This window comes from Macrosteles quadrilineatus, unplaced genomic scaffold (assembly GCF_028750875.1).
Source record: "Macrosteles quadrilineatus isolate MER2022 unplaced genomic scaffold, UCM_ALF_1.0 Scaffold_2__2_contigs__length_208266976, whole genome shotgun sequence".
In the NCBI taxonomy this organism is placed as follows: domain Eukaryota; kingdom Metazoa; phylum Arthropoda; class Insecta; order Hemiptera; family Cicadellidae; genus Macrosteles; species Macrosteles quadrilineatus.
This window is the reverse complement of record NW_026542595.1, coordinates 81,573,071-81,597,588: the sequence shown is the minus strand read 5'-3', so window position 1 is coordinate 81,597,588 and position 24,518 is coordinate 81,573,071.

Here is a 24,518-nt window from a genome sequence, read left to right as displayed (position 1 = left end):
ACCTACTCAGGATTAAGCTAAAAAATCCCTGGGATTATACGGTGAAAAACTAAAAACCAAAACCACTTATACTGTACGGCACCAGCGACAAAAACAACTAAAAGCCGTTAGGGAATGTAAATATAAATGGTGGAAATAAAATTCAGGTACTCAAAAACTTAAGTACTCGATTTTCACCTGACAAGAAATGAGACCACTGACTACTAAATCTATAAATGGTGCCAGCTATACAAGCCAGCTACTCAAAAACTAAACCTACTAAATTATTAACTAACAACAAGAAATAAGACTACTGGCTACTAATTTTTGTAGTAGTCAGTAAACCAAAGTATAAATAAGAACTAATAAAACGATGGCAACACGTACTAGCTGACCAAAAAAACTTAAATCTACAGTAAAAACCACACAATATTTGATTTCTACTTCTATTTACTGTTAAACAACTAATCAACTCTCTAACAACAAGTTGTTCAAACAGTCAGTGAAAACTCCAAACTATAAAACAATAACTGACGGACGAAAAAAACCAATAAATTTCCAATAAAAACCACTCAGTAGTCTCAAATGCTACACAACAGCACTGAAGACTTAAATCCAACAAAAGTCAGCTAAACTTGAGAAAAACAAAGAATTTTCTAAAGCAAAGGAAGAACCAAGCAGGAGTATGAACCGACAAGGAACGTGGCTGAGCAAGAAATGAGACGTCGGCGTCGGGGTGAAAGTTACCCCTTCTACTACTACCATGGAGGGGGTTCTGACGTAGGCACTGACCCCCTCTCCTCCTCCTGTGAGAATGGATACGCGACAATATTGTTCAAATAGCAGTGTATATAGTTTAGTTTAAAAATTAAATCAGATCCCTCGTTATTGAAATTCTACTAGACAATTCGAAGTAATAATACTGCCCTAACCATCGGCAAGGTACCAAGCTATTATTTACCCGTAATAATGCGAAAGAAAATATTCCTACAACAGGCGGAAAGCATATAAAATATAAAGCTACACAGCATTTATTGCTAGTAGTAGCTGTCATAAAAGTATTTATCAGTATGAGCATTAAAAAATAATGTTATGCTAGTAAAATCTGCAGTATGTTTAGAAGTCTGTGTATAATCTACAGGATTCACCAATTTTAAATAACAGCCACAATAAAGCAATTTAGTCTTAATTTCATAACAATTGAACACATTAAAGTAATTTATTGTAACTTGTAACTAATAAGACTGTAATCTTTCTTCCAAATTTAAATGCTATTACTATGGTGTTTTTCAGAACCTAATAATTATTACATTATCATAAAGCAGCTGGCGTAAAATTACAACCGTTAATGAACTACGGCCGACATACAAAATAGTATAGGTAATACACGAGTACTTAATTAAGGTGCGAACACAAGAACTTAATAGTATATTACATAACAAGATTAGAAAGTGAGTCATTACATATTTTTAGACCATGTTTGAGGTGCGAGATTTATCGAGATTATAAATGGTCGAGAATATGTATAACCCAACTTTCACTAGTGCTTTGAACAATACAAAAAACTACAAACACTACACTACAAAGACTAATATTATTTTCTTAATTAAAACAGACATTGGATATTTCTTTATTTTAGGCGATGCCTTAAATGTCAAGTTAATATTTACTTTGGGTTTACAGTTTTGGTCGTTGAAAATTAAAATAGTTGACAAAACAATAACAAATCTTTGTTTGTTTACGTCGGTGAAATCCCAAAAAGATAGTCAACATTACTTTCGCACAGTAAACATTATTTTTCTGTAGTAAAGAATGTAATGATGGATTTTCACAGGTAATAAACTTACGACGAAAACAGGTCATTTCACATTAGTGTAGCGAAAACACATTTAAGACTGAGTGCGTAGTAAAAATTAAAACACCGTAACGACTTAATTTGACATTTACGAACGAAAAAAATGGAAAAGTTGTTTATTTCATATTATACTATTTTTGATTATTTGTTAATCAAGGGAAAACGTAACATTTTAAGAAGAATTTATTTTAGTGATAATCCAATCAGGCAAATATAAATTTATTTAGTGTGCATGTTAGCTGTGGTGGGGTTATTGCAACATATTTTATACTGTATTTTATAATTATGGAAATCGTAGATATATCGTAGGCCTTTGTTATTTAACCTCTCAAACACCAAGAAATATGCTCGGTCCCCTGGTACTTTGGGCTAACAGATGGATCTCTTTCCAAAAACTGTCAATGAAACGTTTACGTTTTTAAGTGCCTATAAGTTATTGTTCGGTGGTATATTTTTATGAATCATACTAAATGTAGTTTTACTCTACTGTAATGTATTTACGTTATTAGTAAATATGCAATCCGGAATTATACACCCCAAAACGTTTTTTATGAGCTTTTTTAAGTTTCATCGTAAATTAAATTTCAGGAACCTAGATTGTCATACCCTATGTATATATTTTTAAGATTAGATTGCTGGGGAAATTATATAAATCAGTTCAGAAGATTCAAGACGACTAAAGTTGGAGCCCAAGTAATTGTCCAAAAAACACATAGATAAACGTCCATGAAGTTTTTACAGTAGTTTTACATTAATGAATCACAGTACAGTAGGTATACAACCTATTTTTGGTCCGAAAAAGCGTACATGTTTGTCGGGGAGATGGTGTAAGAATTATTTAGGATAAGTCAATCGCTCTTAATTTACCCAGATTGGAAGGTGGGGAAGATCTCTTACCGTTTTTAATTTATAACCGTTTAAAAAATGTGTTTTGTCGTTTTTAATTGTCCGCAATTTTTTTATTGTTGGGGGAGTAGAAATTTGAAAATGTCACTTTTGAAAATTTTCTGGATTATTCAAAATAACGTTCAACATCTTCTTCAACCCAGCCCCCCTAGGGTGGTAAGGGGGATTGTTGGAAATATCCTCGGAGAAAATATGCTCCTGAGTAAAATAATACAATAATAAGAAGTTTGTAAAATACTAAACACTACAGTCTTATGTGGTTTTCAGATGTCCCCCATCTTGAATTTCGGGTTTGGGGGGTTAGGACGTGAAAATGGGGCTTATGAAAATTGTAAGGGTTATTTTTTGGTAACGTTGTACTCTATTGTAAAATTTTAATTCTTTAGCACGATTCAAAACTTGTTATATCCGCATACCAAAGTCGGCCACTTTCAAGGTTATTCCCTAGAAGAATAACAAAGGGGGGGATTCCATATTTCAGAGGGGAAGTTTAATATTATAAAATGTCACTTTTCGAAAAAGGTGCAAGACCTACAATCGTGCCAAATCTCAGATCCCCAGCTAATCTAAAAGTGGGGCTATGCACCTGTAAGAATAACATGGGGGGGGGGGTAATTCAACATTTGGGGGGGGGTTACTATTTTCAAACGTCACTCTTTGGAAATGAACAATATTTGCAAAAAAAATTGCTGAGGTATAAAAAAGTAGCGAAAACCATAAGAAATTTGAACGAAATTTACTGTTTTTGAAAGAAAGGGTGTTTTTTAAGAGTGAAGGGTTGTTCGGAAAACGCCTAACAGTGTTTTGTAGAAAATGTAATTCCTGACATTGAAATTTCTTTCAAATCTGTTCTAACTCTTACAGTTTTTTAGTTATAGCTGTAAAAAAACGTGTTTTGTCGTTTTTAGATGTCCGCCAACTTGAATTTTTTGTGGCGTTAAAATTTGAAAATGGGGATTTGGCAGTCTACACCCTATTCAAATTTCAAGTCTCTAGCACCTGTCTAAACGATTCAGTTGAGCATACCAAAGTCAATATTTCAATCTTATCCTTCATAAGAAAAACATGGGGCTCGTAAAAGTGGTAAAACCATTCAAATTTTGGCATTAAACCTAAGTTTTCGGGGTCAAGGAGACAAGTTACGAAAAATCATGTAAAAGGTGAAATTTTAAGAAAACTAAGGAGAACACGAAGCATTAATAGTATTTGCAAAAAAAAATACTAAGGAGAAAATAGCGAAAACCGAAAACCATTTAAAGAAATTTACCAAATTTTTAAAGTAGGGCGTTTTTTGGGGGCAAAGGGGTGAGATTTTCGAAAAATGCCTAAGAGTATTTAGTAGAACATGTAATTCCTGTCCATGCAAATTCTTTCAAATCCTTTCCAGCTCTTACCGTTTTTCAGCTGTAGCAGTGTTTTGTGGTATTTAGGGGTCCGCCATTTTAGATTATGAGGAAGGGTTAAAATTAGAATTTGAGATTTCTTTTTAAGATCCCATACCACAATACTACCAAATAGCATGTCTCTAGCACATTTCAAAGAGAATCAGATGAGCATTACAAAGTTTTAAAATTTAATATTTATTCTCCGTAAGAATAACATAAGAATTAAAAAAAAAACGCCTTTTTCGGTATTTTCTCAAATCCAACCTTTTGATTTTTTTTTAGGGGGGGGGGTGTTGAAATTTGAAAATGTCACTTTTGGCAATTTTCTGGGTGGTTTGGGACCAATACCTATGATTGTACGAAATTTCAGATCTCTAGCTATTCTAGAAGTGGATAGTGGGAATGTTCTTTCTACGGGGGGCAAGAATTTTTCCGGTAATTTTTTTTTCAGCGTTAAAAAACCAATGAAAATCAGGCAGTTGAAAGTATTTAATAGAAGGGTCGTTTGTGGTGAATATCAAACACGTCTTGACATGTTACAGTCCCGATGTGGAGTTGCTGCTCTTAAGATTGAAAATTTGCTAATTTACTGTAAAACTTATATTGAGTTCAATAAGTGTTGCAATAAAGTTATAATCTTTGGAGTAAGAGGGAGGCAAAAATATTACAAATAAAATTAGGCCCCTTCGGGGGCTGGATGGTTGGTTAAAATCATCATTGAAGGGAATGGGCCCCCTTCGGGGGCAAGCCACGCTATTGTAATAAAAACATTAAAAAATAAAAAATAGTATACTTTTATTATAAAAGTTAATATTATTGCCACTTGTACAGTTTCTGCAAGAGGGGTTATGGGGGTGGGTGACATAAACAACGACTTTCAACTTGGTTGTACTAAAAAAAAACTACCGTTTCACAACATTAAACCTACACAAATTAAAAATATCTAGAACGACGAGAAACAGTTTTACATGAGATTTGAGTTTTTTTTTAAAGGGGGGTGTTGTAGGTTCGGGGGTGTATAAGATGAGATTGGCCTCTTTTTTATTTTTCAAATGACTTACGACCATGAATAACTTACTAATTTTTACTGAGACCTTAATATGCTTAAAATACCATTTTATTGCTCGCATGCAAATTCTCTTTTTGATTAACATGGGGGATATTTTAAACCAAGGGGGGGGGTTTAAAATTAGACAATATCGATTTTAATTATATTTAAGGTAATTTGAACCGAATACCAACACCGCTAAAATTTCAATGTTCTATCGCTAAAATGAGTGTGTAAGTAGGCTTATTCCTAAATTCCAAGGACACAACTATCGAAATGGGGTTTTTTGAGGGGGTTGGAGTATAGATAGGTAAAAGGCACAATGGAACAAAATGTACACCATAAAATTTTGTATACAAAACATTTGTTTGTTTATATATAATCTTGCGTTTATATAATTTTTAATTGATGAGAATCTTTAAAATCGGGATTTTTTATTTTAACTAAAATTATCCCCCCGAATTTGAGGGTTAAGTAGGGTGAGTAAAAATTCCGAAATCGGTTAAGGATGAACTTTAGGCATATTTAAAAACAAGTAATAGGTCAAACATACCCAAAACGGATTTTAACCTTCTCCAGGGCAGCCAACCCCCCAAAAAACAAGGAAAAATGGCTAAATTTCAAGTTTAAGCATGAATTTGGGGGTGAAGGAGTGAAGATGGAAAAAAATTTTAAAATACAAAGTTGTAGATCGTCAAAAGTAAAGATACGTAGGTGCTATCCGTTTCTTGATCAGACCTACGGTTGAGCCGCGACGGACGTTTGAACAAAAAAACATGATGAAAAATTCCAAAATTTTGTGTTTAGAGCGAAATATAGGGGGGAAGGGGTGGAGATAGAAAGAAACTTTATATTATAAAATTGTAGCTCGTTTAATTCTAAATACAGTAAGTGTGCTCCGTTTTTTGATTAGACCAACGGTTTAAGCACAATAAACGTTTAAAAAAAACGCCTTTTTCGGGATTTTCTAAAATCCACCCTCTTGAATTATTTTGGGAGGGTTGAAATTTGAAAATGTCACTTTTGGCAATTTTCTGGGTGATTTGGGACTAATACCTATAATTGTACGAAATTTCAGATCTCTAGCTATTCTAGAAGTCGGTAAACATTAGTATACCTGATCAGTGAGTGAGTGAGTGAGTTACACATCGGGCTGTATATTTAGTTAGACTCGCCTTTGGCTCGCTGGGGGCTCCGCCCCCAGGCCCCCTAGCTGTTAGTCGTCATTAGTAGATTAGAGTTAAGTTGTAACAAAGCAAGAAGTGAAACCGTCAATATTAAGTTATATAAGTTAACTTTGAGTAAGATAACTTCTAGCTTAAGGAACACCTCATAAAAAAATCATTTTTTAAGTTGCGGTAAGTGAGTATGTTAGTCAAGTATTTTTACAATTGAGTTTTTGGTCAAAGGAAGTAATAATATGAGGAGAGAAGGGTTCGTTATAGTAAAAATCGACATTAAAGTAATAACGATTTCATGAATTTATTAGAGGAGATTGATAAGTAAATAAGTTGATAATAGTAAAGTATTATATGAAGTAAATAGATTATAGTAGATATTCAAGTATATAATTACGAAAATAGATTAAGTAAGGTTTGTTTCCCTGTCGGTTAGCCATAAACTTTATGGCATATCCAGTTCCGCCACGAGGAGGCCAGGAAACGTCGGAACCATATTTGCAATTATTTGAATATGTACAAGTTAGTAAACTTTTGTACAAGATAAGTAAATTTATATTGATGTTCATTGATAGGTTAATAAGTTGATAATAGTAAAGTATTATATGATGTGAATAGATTATATTAGATATTCATGTATATATGATGTAAATAGAAAATAGATTATAGTAGATATTCATGACGTATATATTTATGAAAATAGATTAAGTAATGTTTGTTTCCCTGTCAGTTAGCCACAAACTGTATGGCATATCCAGTTCCGCCACGAGGAGGCCAGGAAACGTTGGAACCATATTTACAATTACTTACAAATGTACAAATTAGAGAACTGTTGTATAAGATGAGTAGATTGATTAGTATGTCGATTGATAAGTGAATAAGTTGATAATAGTAAAGTATCATATGAGGCGGGTCATAGCAAAACTGGCTAAGTGACATTTTTTTCGAAATTGAGATTTTGACGTTTTATTATTCTATGGGAGTCAATACACCAGACCGTGTGCTCACTTTATGTCAAAACTGGCTATTTCCTATTTAAAAATCGTTTTTAAGTTTAGCGGTTGCAGCAAAACTCGCCATTTCCATCCCGACTTTTGTAGCAGAACTGGTCATTTGCTTACCGACCAATGGTAGCGCAGCTTATGATCACGTGACTTTCAGTTTGTGTACACATCAACTTTTGAAGAGTAAGTCTTGATTTTTAAAATAATTGTTTCACGTCATGCTAATCTAGGGAGTTAAGAACGTTATTAAAAGTTTTTATATGTCAAACCTATGCTTTTATTTTATAATCCTTATATGCCATTTTAAAATGTTTGCCGAAGCAAAACTGGTTTTTTTATAACAATGGTTGTTGCAAAACTGGTTATTTTTAGTCTGTCACAGCAAAACTGGCTAAGTGGTATGTTTAATGTATTTTTACTGGCTAGTTAATAGTAACAGCTGAAAAATATTTGTTTCCCAAGATATTTAAGTACTTAATGTACTTGCAAAAAAAATTACAACTTAATAACTTTAACAGAACAAAAGATATATGTTTTTTGTGCTTCCTGAAAAATTTATGTATTTTCACTTAGCCAGTTTTGCTATGACCTGCCTCATATGAATTAAATAGATTATAGTAGATATTCATGTATATATTTATGAAAATAGATCAAGTAATGTTTGTTTCCCTGTCGGTTAGCCATACAATTTATGGCATATCCAGTTCCGCCACGGGGAGGCCAGGAAACGTCGGAACCATATTTACAATTATTTACAAATGTACAAGTTAGTAAACTTTACTAACTACTTTATACAACAACGGGGACTTTTGATAAGGCAGGCCCCCTATCGTACTGCCGATGTTGTCAAGTCACAACGGGGAGTTTTGATTAAGCAGATCCCCTAGCCTACTGCTAATGTCAAATCAGGTTTAGAGAAGGAGATCGCCATACACGATGTTCTTTGCGTATGCGATTCCATCTCGGACACGTTCGGGGTGTACGAGAACAACAATATGGTCTGGATGTCTGACCCTACTGAGCAAGACGTATAGTTGCCCGTGCGTGAAGCAATCGGTCCGTAAATCAACACCGACTGAATCTATTGTCTGACCTTGGCTCTTGTGTCCGGTCATGCAATAGGCCAACATCAGTGGGAACTGACGTCGACGAAAGTACGAAACATTAATAATATTTGAAGAAAAAAATTTTTATGTACGAAAAATTATCAAAAACCGTTAAAAATTTGAAGAAAATTTACCAAAATTTGAAAGTAGGGCGTTTTTTTTAGGTGAAGGAGTGCGATTTTCTAAAAACGCGTAATAGTGTCTTGTAGGAAATTTAATTCCTGTTCATGAAGATTCTTTCAAATTTTTGCTAGCTATTACCGTTTTTTAGTTATAGTCGGTATTAAAAACCGTGTTTTTTCGTTTTTATACGTCTACCATTTTGGATTTTTTTGGGGGTTAAAATTTTTAAAAGGCATTTTTGCAAATTCCACCATTAACGGATGATCCCATACTGCAATACTACAAAAATTTAAAGTCTTTAGAACGTTTCTAAACTAATCAGATGAGCATACCAAAGTATTAAAATTACATAGCTATTCTCCATAAGGATAACATGGGGCTGGTAAAACCGGTAAAAACCAATCAAATTTTCACATTAAAATTAAGTTTTTGGGGGTCAAGGAGTAAAGTTACGAAAATACATGTAAAGGGTGAAATGTAAAGTAAACTAAGGAGAATACGAAACATTAATAATATTTGCAAAAAATAATTATTTAGGTACGAAAACATAGCAAAAACCGATAAAAATTTGAAAAAAATTTACAAAATTTTGAAAGTAGGGCGTTTTTTGAAGCTTAAGGAGTGCGATTTTCTGAAAACGCCTAAGAGGGTTTTGTAGAAAATTTAATTCCTGTTCCTGGATATACTGTCAAATCTTTTCTAGCTCTTACCGTTTTCGAGCTACATCCGGTTGAAAAAAAAGTGTTTTTTCGTTTTCAGAGGTCCGCCGTTTTGGATTTTTGGGTGGGTTAAAATTTGAAAATGGGACTTTTGCATATTCCACCGGTAATGTAAGATCTTTTACTACAATACTACGCAAATTTGAAGTCTCTAGCACGTTTCTAAGTGGTTCAGATGGGAACACGAAAGTCGGCCATTTTTAATGTTATTCCCCATAAGAATAACATGGGGGGGGGAATTCGAATTTTCGGGGGGGTTAAAATTTGAAAATGCGACTTTTTGGAATTTTATGGGTGGTTTGGGCACTAGACCTACAACCACCGAAAATTTCAAGTCTCTAGCTCATCTAGAAGTGGTCTAGAATTTGTATCCCCAGTCAGTTACACATCGGATTGTATAGTATTTAGACTCGCCTTTGGCTCGCTGGGGGCTCCGCCCCCAGGCCCCCTTTTAATAGTAGCCGTGATGAGAAATTGTCACGGGGGACAGGATGTTGTCCGGAAACATTTTTGCTTTTTGCGTAAAAGACGTAGTGATAACTTGGCAGTTGCGAAGTATTCCATAGGGGGGTTGTTTAGTGCAAACCAAACCAGTCTTGGCATGTTAGAGTCTCGATGTAGGGCCGGTGCTATGATGAATTAAATTTGCTAAGTCACAACCCTAAAACTTTCTTCACATCAATAAGCATCGATATAAAGTCTTGGGAGTTAGAGTGAGGTAAAATAATATTTTAAAATAATCTTAGGCCCCCTTCGGGGGCGGGGGGTTGGTAAAAATCATCGGCATGAAGAATGGACCCCTTGCGCAGTCAAAATCACCAAAAATAGGGAAAATAAGGTAAAATTTCAGGTTTAAACACGAATTTGGGGTGGGAAAGATGGGAAAAATTAAACTAAACGCATGGCTCAATCATATCCTGGTTGAAGTTCGTTCGCTACGCTCACTCACCTTTAGTTTGGAGCTCGTTTGCTGCGCTCACTTGCCTTCAGGTTAGCTCGTTCGCTACGCTCACTCACCTTTAGGTTGGAGCTCGTTCGCTGCGCTCACTCACTTTTAGGTTGGAGCTCGTTCGCGACGCTCACTCACCTTAAGGTTGGAGCTTGTTCGCTGCGCTCACTTGCCTTTAGGTTAGCTCGTTCGCTAAGCTCACTCACCTGTTGGTTGCAAATTAGCTATTGTCATAAATTTAAAAAAATAATAGGGCTGCACCCTGTTGCTAATGGTAAAATTTTATTAATGGGGATGAAAGAGGGGGGGTTAGAATGGGATTGGTCTAAATATCCATAATTCACCTACTTACATTTAGATCTCGTTTGCGTGTATAAGCATGTTAATCTTCTATAAAGAATACGTTAAAAAAGAGTTAAAAACTACCTATTTTAAATTTTTTAGCACGTTGAAATTATAGAAGGTCACTCAAAGGATTTTCTTTTCAACGTTAAGACCATAAAAAGTACATATATATGGACGAAAAGTCGTTTTATAAATTAAAAACAAAAACAAAATCAAGAATTTTCACAATTTTTCGAAGTAGGGCGTTTTTTGAAGGTGAAGGAGGCAGATTTTCGATATGATCCCTTCTTTGAGAAAAGTGTCTTGTAGAAAATTTAATTCTGAACCTACGATTTTCCCTCAATTCGATTCTAGCTCTTACCGTTTTCGAGCTACAGCAGTTGTAAAAAAACGTGTTTTTCCCAAAAACTAGGGTTTTAAGGGATTTCTTTTAATGGGTTTCGGTTGGAAAAGACTAAATTTTGGGACTTTCTGGATGGTTTGGTACCCAGACAAGATTTTACAAAAAATTTCAGCTCCGTAGCAACTCTAGAAGTGACAAAAATGCTTTTTCTGTCGCCAAACGCCCATATTTCACCTACTGACGTTTGCTTGTCGAAGCATGTTAATTCTCCATAAGAAATACGTTAAAAATAATATTTTCGATTAAATATCCGCCATTTTAAATTTTTTTTAGTACGTTAAAATTATAGAAGGTCACTTGAGGCAGTTTCCTTTCAATGTTGGGAGCATAAAAAGTACAAATATACGAACGAAAAGTCGTTTTAAAAATTAAAAACACGTAAAAAAATCGAGCATTTTCAAAATTTTTGGAAGTAGGGCGTTTTTTGAAGGTGAAGGAGTGCGATTTTCGAAAAACGCTTAATGGTGTCTTGTAGAAAATTTCATTCCAAACTCACGATTTTTCCTCAAATCGATTCTAGCTCTTACCGTTTTCGAGCTACAGCCGTTTTAAAAAAAACGTGTTTTTCCAAAAACCGGGATTTTAATGGAATTTTTTTTGGGGGGGATGAATTTTGAAAATGGAATTTTTACGAACTTCACCGGTAACATAAGATCCTATAGTGCAATACTACGCAAATTCCAAGTCTCTAGCATTTTTCTAAACGGTTCAGATGAGCGTACGAAAGTCGGTATTTTTCCCATAAGAATAACATGGGGGGGGAAATTGTTAATTTAGGGGGGGTTGAAAGGGGAAAATGCTACTTTTCGGAATTTTCCCGGGGGTTTGGGCACTAGACCTACAAAACGCCGAAAATTTCAAGTCTCTAGCTCATCTAGAAGTGCCCAAACATTAGTATACCTGATCAGTGAGTTACACATCGGGCTGTATAGTTAATTAGATAACACTAGAATAGATACGTTTTATCAAAAGTGAAATAACAGGTCCATCTAGATAAATTATTGATCGCTGACGATTGTTTGACAACAGAACAATTAACCACCTACTAAATCATCCCTCCCCTATTGTATCAATAGAACAGTTGGTAGTTCACACCGAGGTATCCTAAATATATGGAATCAATTGAATTCTACCATTTATATAAACGCACAAGTAATGCTAAAATTCAATTTACTCACACCTACAAAAAGACCCAAATTTAACTTGGCTTTTGTTGTTATGAAGTCATATTGATACAGATTGTAGATAATTGTTTGTTGTTTGTGGCTCAACAATGAAAAAACAGGGATTCTCCCCGATATGTAACCAAATTTAGATCATAATATATTTTCTATGAACTATCTTCATCATTTACTCTATTTCTACATCATCGATCAATGATTAATAAATTGTTTAATTCACAAGCCAATGATTAAAACACTAACATGCACGACTTTCAGATCCTTAAATTATAATTTAAAAGGTTCTTCTACATATTCGATCTTATTTCAATGTTGCTTAATGTAAAATAAATGAACATTTTCTTCTTGTGATCCCAGGTCCTGCCGACTAAGCGAATTTCCATTTGTCTGAATTGATTTTCAGTTAAATATATTTTAACAACATTAGGTTTAACGAGTACCTAGGTTTGCTGCTACAAGGAAACTAGTAAAGTGTGTTTTTGAGTAAAATATTGATAGCTTAGTACAAAATAAATAAATTTGCCAAGTTTGATCAAAATATATCCATAAACAAGCAAACTACAACATTTGACAATATTCTCCATAAGAATAACATGGGAATTTTAAATTTACAATTTTTTTAATGTTCTCCGTTACTAATAATCGAATAAACATACTTTTATATACTAAATTATTTGTGTTTTTAAGCTCTTTAAAAAGGTCTAAAGAGAAATCGGGAAATTTTGTGTTTTGAGGGTCAAAAGTGAGAAAAACCAATTTTTACCCCATAAAACCCCCCGTAAAGCCCCATTCCCATGGTCCGATCGTGCTGGTTTGCGAACTCATTCAAGTTTATCCCGCTTTACACCTTTAAACCAATTTTCATCAAAATCGGACAAAAATTACTCAAGTTATCGCGTTCACGGACGTATATATATATATATATATATACTCGCCTTTGGCTCGCTGGGGGCTCCGCCCCCAGGCCCCCTAGCTGTTAGTCGTCATTAGTAGATTAGAGTTAAGTTGTAACAAAGCAAGAAGTGAAACCGTCAATATTAAGTTATATAAGTTAACTTTGAGTAAGATAACTTCTAGCTTAAGGAACACCTCATAAAAAAATCATTTTTTAAGTTGCGGTAAGTGAGTATGTTAGTCAAGTATTTTTACAATTGAGTTTTTGGTCAAAGGAAGTAATAATATGAGGAGAGAAGGGTTCGTTATAGTAAAAATCGACATTAAAGTAATAACGATTTCATGAATTTATTAGAGGAGATTGATAAGTAAATAAGTTGATAATAGTAAAGTATTATATGAAGTAAATAGATTATAGTAGATATTCAAGTATATAATTACGAAAATAGATTAAGTAAGGTTTGTTTCCCTGTCGGTTAGCCATAAACTTTATGGCATATCCAGTTCCGCCACGAGGAGGCCAGGAAACGTCGGAACCATATTTGCAATTATTTGAATATGTACAAGTTAGTAAACTTTTGTACAAGATAAGTAAATTTATATTGATGTTCATTGATAGGTTAATAAGTTGATAATAGTAAAGTATTATATGATGTGAATAGATTATATTAGATATTCATGTATATATGATGTAAATAGAAAATAGATTATAGTAGATATTCATGACGTATATATATTTATGAAAATAGATTAAGTAATGTTTGTTTCCCTGTCAGTTAGCCACAAACTGTATGGCATATCCAGTTCCGCCACGAGGAGGCCAGGAAACGTTGGAACCATATTTACAATTACTTACAAATGTACAAATTAGAGAACTGTTGTATAAGATGAGTAGATTGATTAGTATGTCGATTGATAAGTGAATAAGTTGATAATAGTAAAGTATCATATGAATTAAATAGATTATAGTAGATATTCATGTATATATTTATGAAAATAGATCAAGTAATGTTTGTTTCCCTGTCGGTTAGCCATACAATTTATGGCATATCCAGTTCCGCCACGGGGAGGCCAGGAAACGTCGGAACCATATTTACAATTATTTACAAATGTACAAGTTAGTAAACTTTACTAACTACTTTATACAACAACGGGGACTTTTGATAAGGCAGGCCCCCTATCGTACTGCCGATGTTGTCAAGTCACAACGGGGAGTTTTGATTAAGCAGATCCCCTAGCCTACTGCTAATGTCAAATCAGGTTTAGAGAAGGAGATCGCCATACACGATGTTCTTTGCGTATGCGATTCCATCTCGGACACGTTCGGGGTGTACGAGAACAACAATATGGTCTGGATGTCTGACCCTACTGAGCAAGACGTATAGTTGCCCGTGCGTGAAGCAATCGGTCCGTAAATCAACACCGACTGAATCTATTGTCTGACCTTGGCTCTTGTGTCCGGTCATGCAATAGGCCAACATCAGTGGGAACTGACGTCGACGAAAGTACGAAACATTAATAATATTTGAAGAAAAAAATTTTTATGTACGAAAAATTATCAAAAACCGTTAAAAATTTGAAGAAAATTTACCAAAATTTGAAAGTAGGGCGTTTTTTTTAGGTGAAGGAGTGCGATTTTCTAAAAACGCGTAATAGTGTCTTGTAGGAAATTTAATTCCTGTTCATGAAGATTCTTTCAAATTTTTGCTAGCTATTACCGTTTTTTAGTTATAGTCGGTATTAAAAACCGTGTTTTTTCGTTTTTATACGTCTACCATTTTGGATTTTTTTGGGGGTTAAAATTTTTAAAAGGCATTTTTGCAAATTCCACCATTAACGGATGATCCCATACTGCAATACTACAAAAATTTAAAGTCTTTAGAACGTTTCTAAACTAATCAGATGAGCATACCAAAGTATTAAAATTACATAGCTATTCTCCATAAGGATAACATGGGGCTGGTAAAACCGGTAAAAACCAATCAAATTTTCACATTAAAATTAAGTTTTTGGGGGTCAAGGAGTAAAGTTACGAAAATACATGTAAAGGGTGAAATGTAAAGTAAACTAAGGAGAATACGAAACATTAATAATATTTGCAAAAAATAATTATTTAGGTACGAAAACATAGCAAAAACCGATAAAAATTTGAAAAAAATTTACAAAATTTTGAAAGTTGGGCGTTTTTTGAAGCTTAAGGAGTGCGATTTTCTGAAAACGCCTAAGAGGGTTTTGTAGAAAATTTAATTCCTGTTCCTGGATATACTGTCAAATCTTTTCTAGCTCTTACCGTTTTCGAGCTACATCCGGTTGAAAAAAAAGTGTTTTTTCGTTTTCAGAGGTCCGCCGTTTTGGATTTTTGGGTGGGTTAAAATTTGAAAATGGGACTTTTGCATATTCCACCGGTAATGTAAGATCTTTTACTACAATACTACGCAAATTTGAAGTCTCTAGCACGTTTCTAAGTGGTTCAGATGGGAACACGAAAGTCGGCCATTTTTAATGTTATTCCCCATAAGAATAACATGGGGGGGGGAATTCGAATTTTCGGGGGGGTTAAAATTTGAAAATGCGACTTTTTGGAATTTTATGGGTGGTTTGGGCACTAGACCTACAACCACCGAAAATTTCAAGTCTCTAGCTCATCTAGAAGTGGTCTAGAATTTGTATCCCCAGTCAGTTACACATCGGATTGTATAGTATTTAGACTCGCCTTTGGCTCGCTGGGGGCTCCGCCCCCAGGCCCCCTTTTAATAGTAGCCGTGATGAGAAATTGTCACGGGGGACAGGATGTTGTCCGGAAACATTTTTGCTTTTTGCGTAAAAGACGTAGTGATAACTTGGCAGTTGCGAAGTATTCCATAGGGGGGTTGTTTAGTGCAAACCAAACCAGTCTTGGCATGTTAGAGTCTCGATGTAGGGCCGGTGCTATGATGAATTAAATTTGCTAAGTCACAACCCTAAAACTTTCTTCACATCAATAAGCATCGATATAAAGTCTTGGGAGTTAGAGTGAGGTAAAATAATATTTTAAAATAATCTTAGGCCCCCTTCGGGGGCGGGGGGTTGGTAAAAATCATCGGCATGAAGAATGGACCCCTTGCGCAGTCAAAATCACCAAAAATAGGGAAAATAAGGTAAAATTTCAGGTTTAAACACGAATTTGGGGTGGGAAAGATGGGAAAAATTAAACTAAACGCATGGCTCAATCATATCCTGGTTGAAGTTCGTTCGCTACGCTCACTCACCTTTAGTTTGGAGCTCGTTTGCTGCGCTCACTTGCCTTCAGGTTAGCTCGTTCGCTACGCTCACTCACCTTTAGGTTGGAGCTCGTTCGCTGCGCTCACTCACTTTTAGGTTGGAGCTCGTTCGCGACGCTCACTCACCTTAAGGTTGGAGCTTGTTCGCTGCGCTCACTTGCCTTTAGGTTAGCTCGTTCGCTAAGCTCACTCACCTGTTGGTTGCAAATTAGCTATTGTCATAAATTTAAAAAAATAATAGGGCTGCACCCTGTTGCTAATGGTAAAATTTTATTAATGGGGATGAAAGAGGGGGGGTTAGAATGGGATTGGTCTAAATATCCATAATTCACCTACTTACATTTAGATCTCGTTTGCGTGTATAAGCATGTTAATCTTCTATAAAGAATACGTTAAAAAAGAGTTAAAAACTACCTATTTTAAATTTTTTAGCACGTTGAAATTATAGAAGGTCACTCAAAGGATTTTCTTTTCAACGTTAAGACCATAAAAAGTACATATATATGGACGAAAAGTCGTTTTATAAATTAAAAACAAAAACAAAATCAAGAATTTTCACAATTTTTCGAAGTAGGGCGTTTTTTGAAGGTGAAGGAGGCAGATTTTCGATATGATCCCTTCTTTGAGAAAAGTGTCTTGTAGAAAATTTAATTCTGAACCTACGATTTTCCCTCAATTCGATTCTAGCTCTTACCGTTTTCGAGCTACAGCAGTTGTAAAAAAACGTGTTTTTCCCAAAAACTAGGGTTTTAAGGGATTTCTTTTAATGGGTTTCGGTTGGAAAAGACTAAATTTTGGGACTTTCTGGATGGTTTGGTACCCAGACAAGATTTTACAAAAAATTTCAGCTCCGTAGCAACTCTAGAAGTGACAAAAATGCTTTTTCTGTCGCCAAACGCCCATATTTCACCTACTGACGTTTGCTTGTCGAAGCATGTTAATTCTCCATAAGAAATACGTTAAAAATAATATTTTCGATTAAATATCCGCCATTTTAAATTTTTTTTAGTACGTTAAAATTATAGAAGGTCACTTGAGGCAGTTTCCTTTCAATGTTGGGAGCATAAAAAGTACAAATATACGAACGAAAAGTCGTTTTAAAAATTAAAAACACGTAAAAAAATCGAGCATTTTCAAAATTTTTGGAAGTAGGGCGTTTTTTGAAGGTGAAGGAGTGCGATTTTCGAAAAACGCTTAATGGTGTCTTGTAGAAAATTTCATTCCAAACTCACGATTTTTCCTCAAATCGATTCTAGCTCTTACCGTTTTCGAGCTACAGCCGTTTTAAAAAAAACGTGTTTTTCCAAAAACCGGGATTTTAATGGAATTTTTTTTGGGGGGGATGAATTTTGAAAATGGAATTTTTACGAACTTCACCGGTAACATAAGATCCTATAGTGCAATACTACGCAAATTCCAAGTCTCTAGCATTTTTCTAAACGGTTCAGATGAGCGTACGAAAGTCGGTATTTTTCCCATAAGAATAACATGGGGGGGGAAATTGTTAATTTAGGGGGGGTTGAAAGGGGAAAATGCTACTTTTCGGAATTTTCCCGGGGGTTTGGGCACTAGACCTACAAAACGCCGAAAATTTCAAGTCTCTAGCTCATCTAGAAGTGCCCAAACATTAGTATACCTGATCAGTGAGTTACACATCGGGCTGTATAGTTAATTAGATATATATATATATCAAAATTTGAACGAATGGTGTTTTTGGCCTCTGGGGACATCAAAATGAAAAAGTAAATCGGTCCCGGGTCTAGGTCTTACCGTGCCACCTACGGTAATAGCTACTTCCCTATAGGGAAATTCGCTAAAAAAAACAGACACCGAAAAGTACAAAGCTGATGGCAGAATAAAAGGTTGAGTATGCAGAGAACTAAGCAGAAACTCAAAGAAAATCCTGAACAGCTTTAAGAAGTTAGGAGAAAAAAAGTAAGAGGAAGAAGATCACTGAAATGTCCCCTCGCCTACAAAGGGCTGTTCGAAAACAATGGAGGGACTGTTCTAAATATTACCGGGATAAAGTTAAATAACAAAAACAACTTGAAACTCAATTAGAAACAAATAACCCACCATTGAGCCCAGTGATATTCTTCCTTTTAATTTTTTTCTCCCCTTTTCTCCTAACTTCTTCAAGCTGTTGAGGATTTTCTTTGAGTTTCTGCTTAGCTCTCTGCATACTCAACCTTTTATTCTGCTATCAGCTTCGTACTTTTCAGTATCTGTTTTTTTGTTGTTTTTTTGTTGTTTTTTTTCTCTTGCCATGACCTGAAAATATACACAACTTGTTGCCAACGTTGTGGTAAAAAATATTGGTTAAGTCTTAACTGACATATCTCGCCTGTGCAGTAAGCCCAGCAAAGCAGCCTTCATATGCCGAGGCCATAGGCTGTGGTTGCTTAAAATGCTGCGAGAACAGTGAGTTACTGAGAGCCAACGAGGTTCTCACCAACAGTTCAGCTAGTACATTATAGAATCTCAAAAACATCTGTTTATAAATAAGTTAATGATTATGTAACTTAGAAATGTAATCTAGAAATCTAAAATTGTGCCATGACAATATTTCGCTATGGTGAAATTAAACATAAATAAATAAACAGTCATGCCCTTTACTAAGAATAAGTAGTTTCTTTTAACCTATTAAAAAATGACTATTAACAGTTAACACATAAGATAAAACAACATAAGTGTTAATTAAAATTTGTAAAGTGCTCTTTGAATGCATAACCATCAGGCCCGTTACCATGAGTCATGTCCGTGGATATGATGTCCATGGACTTAAAGGTATTTTGGTAATTAATTCACTACAGGAACACATTTGAGGTTAGGCACATGGGTGCTTGACTTTGAAGTTTTGGCTGGTATTGAGTCAATATTTGAATAATTAAGCAAAAAAAAATAAAACTAAATAAGTTTCTTTTTAGTCTCATTTAAGTAAGATTAGATGAGGAACGGTGCTTGGACAGTCCACGGATATGACTGGTCATAGTCTGTAGAATATTTGTTTATAATTTTTTTTACAATTTATAAAATGTAATGAATACTAGATACATAAAAATATTGTAATGCTTTTATCAAATAAGAAAAAACATATTTTGGATAAAATAATCTAAAGACATAATATTGTACATTATATAGAGAATGACCCTGACCAAAAAACCTTTACTTAAAAACCTTTGTTTCAAAACAGTATTTTTCTAATAAAGATAGATATTGCCATGTTACTATATATAGTTTTTAATTACATTGTTAATAGTATTTTTATCAAAATATACTAATACAAAAAAAACTTGTGTCTGAAACAAATAACTTATTCTTCCTTAACTCCCTTGATTTATTCTGAAAAATTCACTAAACTAAACTAAATTAAACTGAAAATTTGATTACTTTTGTTAAAGCGAAACTCTCTTTCATTTGTAAAAGGAAATGAAAGGTCGTTTCTCACATCATATTTTGCAGAGACGAATGTGACGTTTTGCACTCTATTGACAGAGATTTCCGAGCTAATGGACCGCAAGCCTTGGTACTATCCATCACACAGCTTCTCTATCTGGGTCTTTGGCCATTTACTATACAGATAAATACTTTTTAACAGGTCAAAAATACCTTTTTTTTACTTATTGACTAGTAAAATAAATATGTATGTTCTGTTTACACTTTCAATAGTTTGTATTTAAAGTTTGTTAACAATAAACGTAACTTCCGATGGTATAAATTAGAGCTGATTAAAAATAAATCTTTCTTGTATTTAATCTTACACATAATCGGATGTTTCACAAAATATACTAACATGCTTTAAAAATTGTAAATTTCCATTAGCAAATTATTAATAATGTTTTAATTATTTATTTATGTAGTTGGAGTTTAATTTAGTTCTGGTGAATTCTGTAATTAAATCTGAAACGCTGCTGGCGATGTGAGCTGTGTAACCAAATTACTATGTCAGTGTATTTTTGCTTATTAACACCAAAATACAATGTAGAATTAAAACAAAAATCATTCTACATCCTGAAAGCTCTCTTTATCCATGATTATTAACGATGATACGTTTTTAACCTAAACAAATCGGTATAACCAATTTATTATAACATAACAGGCTGTATTAGTTTCAACCATTTCAATGTTTTAACATAATTTAAACAATCTTAAGTTTTTAGTTTTTCTGATAGAATTCAATGCCCAAGAAACATATTTCATTGGTTTATTTTCACACAATAATGCAACGCAAAGGCCATTGAACTGATGTCCACTCACAACGTAGTGTTTTCTTTTGACCAAATTATGAACCACATATGGACGTATCAAAAGCTTCTTGGCCAAATAAACATTTATTTCCGCAAAAATCCTCTTTATTATTTGGTAATATCAGAATATTTCGAAATTTACTTTAAAAGGTATTTTTTACACCTTATACTCCTCCAATGCTTCTGGAACAATAGTAAGGCTTTCATTTGTTGCATTGAAAGATTCTTTGGAGGATCTGGGGTCATACGAAACTTTAAATTCTCATGGATTTCACACTTGGCTGTGTTGGACTTAATGCTATTAAGATTTGTAATTTCTATAACTTAAATTAAACGTTCATCGTGCGTCTTTTGGTCTGGTCCATTTACGCACAAGTCATCAAAACGGACAATAACATCCTATGTTAGCAAATAACTGATATTGAAATTGTTTGCGATTAGGTCTACTTTTTTCTCTTGTATATCCACCGTTCTATTGTTGGACAATTGTGACAATAACGTCACATAGGGCCAAAAATACAAAATACAGTAATTACTTAAGTTTGGTGCTACATACAGCAACTTTTGACGTGCATCAACAAATTATGGTCAAGTAGTCATTGGCTATATTGTAATACCTCTTTTTCTATATAAAGCAAGCTTTCCATAGTTTTCTCTCTTGATAGTTTTAGAGTTGTTGCTTGTAGTGTTGTTGAGGGAAAGCACGTTGAGGTCAGAGTTGTTTGCAATAACTTCCAATTCGTTGGTTTTATTATTTAGGCACTGCATGTTCTGCTGAAGGATGCAGTGGGAGATAGGTCTAGAACTTTTACCCACTAAGTGCAAGGGGTCTCTAGCGTGGGGAACCCTAAAAAAACTTATTGGTCAAGATTCACTGTTAATGAGTCTTGGCCTACTGTTTGGTCTTGCTCTAACACTACTTCACCGTCTTGTAGGTTCGGTTTTCTGTCTCTTTATCACAAAATTTGTAAGTAAAGATGAGAGTGTAGACCGACTGTGAAGGAAGAGTACTTGTCGGGATACCTTGAATTAAGTTTTTCTACTGAAAAATCCTCATTCGCACATCCTCCACTGTGAAAAAATGAAATATCACTCGACTGTGTAGAGAGACTCAGCCTAGAGATAAATAGAAATACTTTTCTTGAAACTGTCATGAGGCTATTTTTCTGTGATTAAAAAACGGCCCTCTACCCGTTATAAATTGCTTGCTATTTTTAACATTTCTGCCAATACCAACTCTATTTTCCTTGATTAGGTGACTGTGTTTATCTTCGAGTCTGAACTGCTTCTTAGACTTTACAATCGTTACACTATCTGCTTTTTCATTATTTTTACTACTAGGCATACTTGAACTTGACATAAGGAGAGATAAGTCAGTTGACCTAGGCCTAGGCTGTTGACGGACGATTTCCGCGTATTTTACATTGCCCGAGACAACATTAGATGGGGAGATGTTGGTTATGCTGATGTTGTTCATGCTGTTGATGATAGCTTGTTGATTGTTTGCTAGGCCTACAGCCAGTAATCAACACTTGCATCTGGGGGAGGCACACAAGGCTTGTCACCTTCACCACCAGCAGACAACTTGGGTTAGAATGGTTAAGCTTGTCCTTTATATCGTCATAGTCGCTCATAACAAGATTTAACTTACTTGCGATTGTCAAACTTTCAGTAACCAAGTCCTTAACAATACTCAAAGTTTATGCAGAGTCTCATTATCAGACGACTCTATGTCACTTGCTAGGTTAGGTCTGCTTCTGCTATAATACTTCTCACAAAAACACTTCACCTTGTTGGCTAGTTTTTTTATCATGTCGTTTTCCTTTGTTTCTTGACACATCTAATTTGATATTTTATTTCACAAAACCCTTCACATTTTAGGGGTTTGTCAGTGTTTTTAATCAAAGGATGGCAGCAGCCACACAACAACTTTTCACTGTCCGCCGTGTTCCACCTAATCCCCATTCTGCTCGGTATACTGTCTGCAGAATTTATTCTACTTAAAATATGGCTTATAAATTATTTATGCCTCTCTTCAAGAAATGTAAGCATATCGTCCGTGTATTTTCTTGATAATGTAAACATTTTTACATTTTGTTGAAACCATAGTTAGCAATAACATAATTGACAACCGTTGCATATACTGGAGAAAGGTACTCCTTAACCCCAGACGACTCAGTGTAATAGAAAACCTTCTACAACTACAATAGAGTTTTTCCAGTCCAATGATTTGTCAGATTTTTTAAATGTCTTGTGTCATGTCAACGTTTCGTAGGGTAAACGGTTCCACCTTAAACACATTCTTGTTGTATTTTTTTTTTCTTTAAATCTATCTGTTTTACCACTATAAAAATCACACAACAGCCTATCTTCCGTAATGTATGTATATTAATATTTAAGTCATTAAAAACAATGCCAGTTTACCCTATTGTACCCTGAAACGCACCCTTTATGCCTTGAAAATAAGTAATATTTTGAAAAATAATAGCCTAATAAATAGTTGCAACAGTTCATAAAGTTTATTAATAATTACTTTTTCTGTATCTTAAATTATCCATTGATTGTCTGAATGAAACTAATGTAAGGAATGTAAAGTGATCAACACGTATGAAATTCAAAGGAAGATGTTTCGGTGTAATTAAGTCACGACAGTGATCACAAATGAACTTCTTGTCAAACAACACAAAATTGTATTAAAAACAAAATTAACAATTTAGAAATAAAAACAGGCACACACTCCAAAAAATTAAATTAAAAACTCATTCTCATCTCTTTTTTTCTTCTTTTTCAATCCAAAAAATAAAAATACAATTTTGATTATTTGTATTTATTTTACTATACAATCCTCGTATCATTTATACATCATAAATTGTATATCAACATGGGCGTGAAACAAATCGGCCTTCTCTCTAAAAGTGTAAAAATTCAAAAAGAACCTGCCTACAGTCAAGTGTGGTCAGTATGAAAGAGGGTAGGCTGTTTACATGTCCCCACATAACAGAAAATAACAATTAATCTCTCCTATGCTCCTGTCCCACACTCATTCGTAAAAAGAACTTAACCTCTTAAAAAATTAATAAACAAAATTAAACATGTTTATGTCCTTAAAAATAAAAAAAATTGAGCCTCAGCAGGTAGTTTGAATCTGTTCAGATGCATGTCCGCTTCCCTTATTCCCTTCCTCGCATTATGAAGCCTCCTGTTACTATTATCCCTATTATCACTTCATCGCGAGAGTCTTATATTTTCCTCCGCTCATATAGTATACTGTTTGAACGTCTGTAACTGGTTTTTATTATGTGCTTGAAATAATTTAAAATTAAATATTTAGCATGTGTATTATTAGTCCGACATGAGTCTAATTGACTATTTTTCCTCTGTGTATTTTACTGGTTGTATCATGGAAACAACCTCTAGTTAATTTGATCAACGTACAAACACATCATCATCCAAATCCACAGGAATGTCAATCAATAAAAATATTTTTAAATCTATATAAACTAGTCGAAGAAATGTATTATAAGACTTGAAGCAGTATAGTATATCGTAGTGTTCAATTAAGATCTGTGAGGTTGATAAGGGACAAAGATAAAAGATAAACGCCATTAATCTTCAAACCCCAGACTTGACTGAATAAGGAAAACCTTTAGGTATTTACCAATTAAGAAGATCACTCTCTTTTTTATTTTTTTTATCAAACCAAATACACTCTTGAAAATATGTTGTCCAATAAAGTGTACTATGAGTTTATTTGGGTACCATTAAATGATAAAGAAATGATAATTTTTAAGGGTATAATTATTCATAAGTATAGCAAAAGGAGGAATGGGATTTTTTTAGGTCTGTTTTAAAAGTTCCAAATATTTTTATTTTTATGATTTAGGATAATATAAGATCAGTAAACCACTCTTGTTCGTTTTCAGTTCTCTAAAGAAA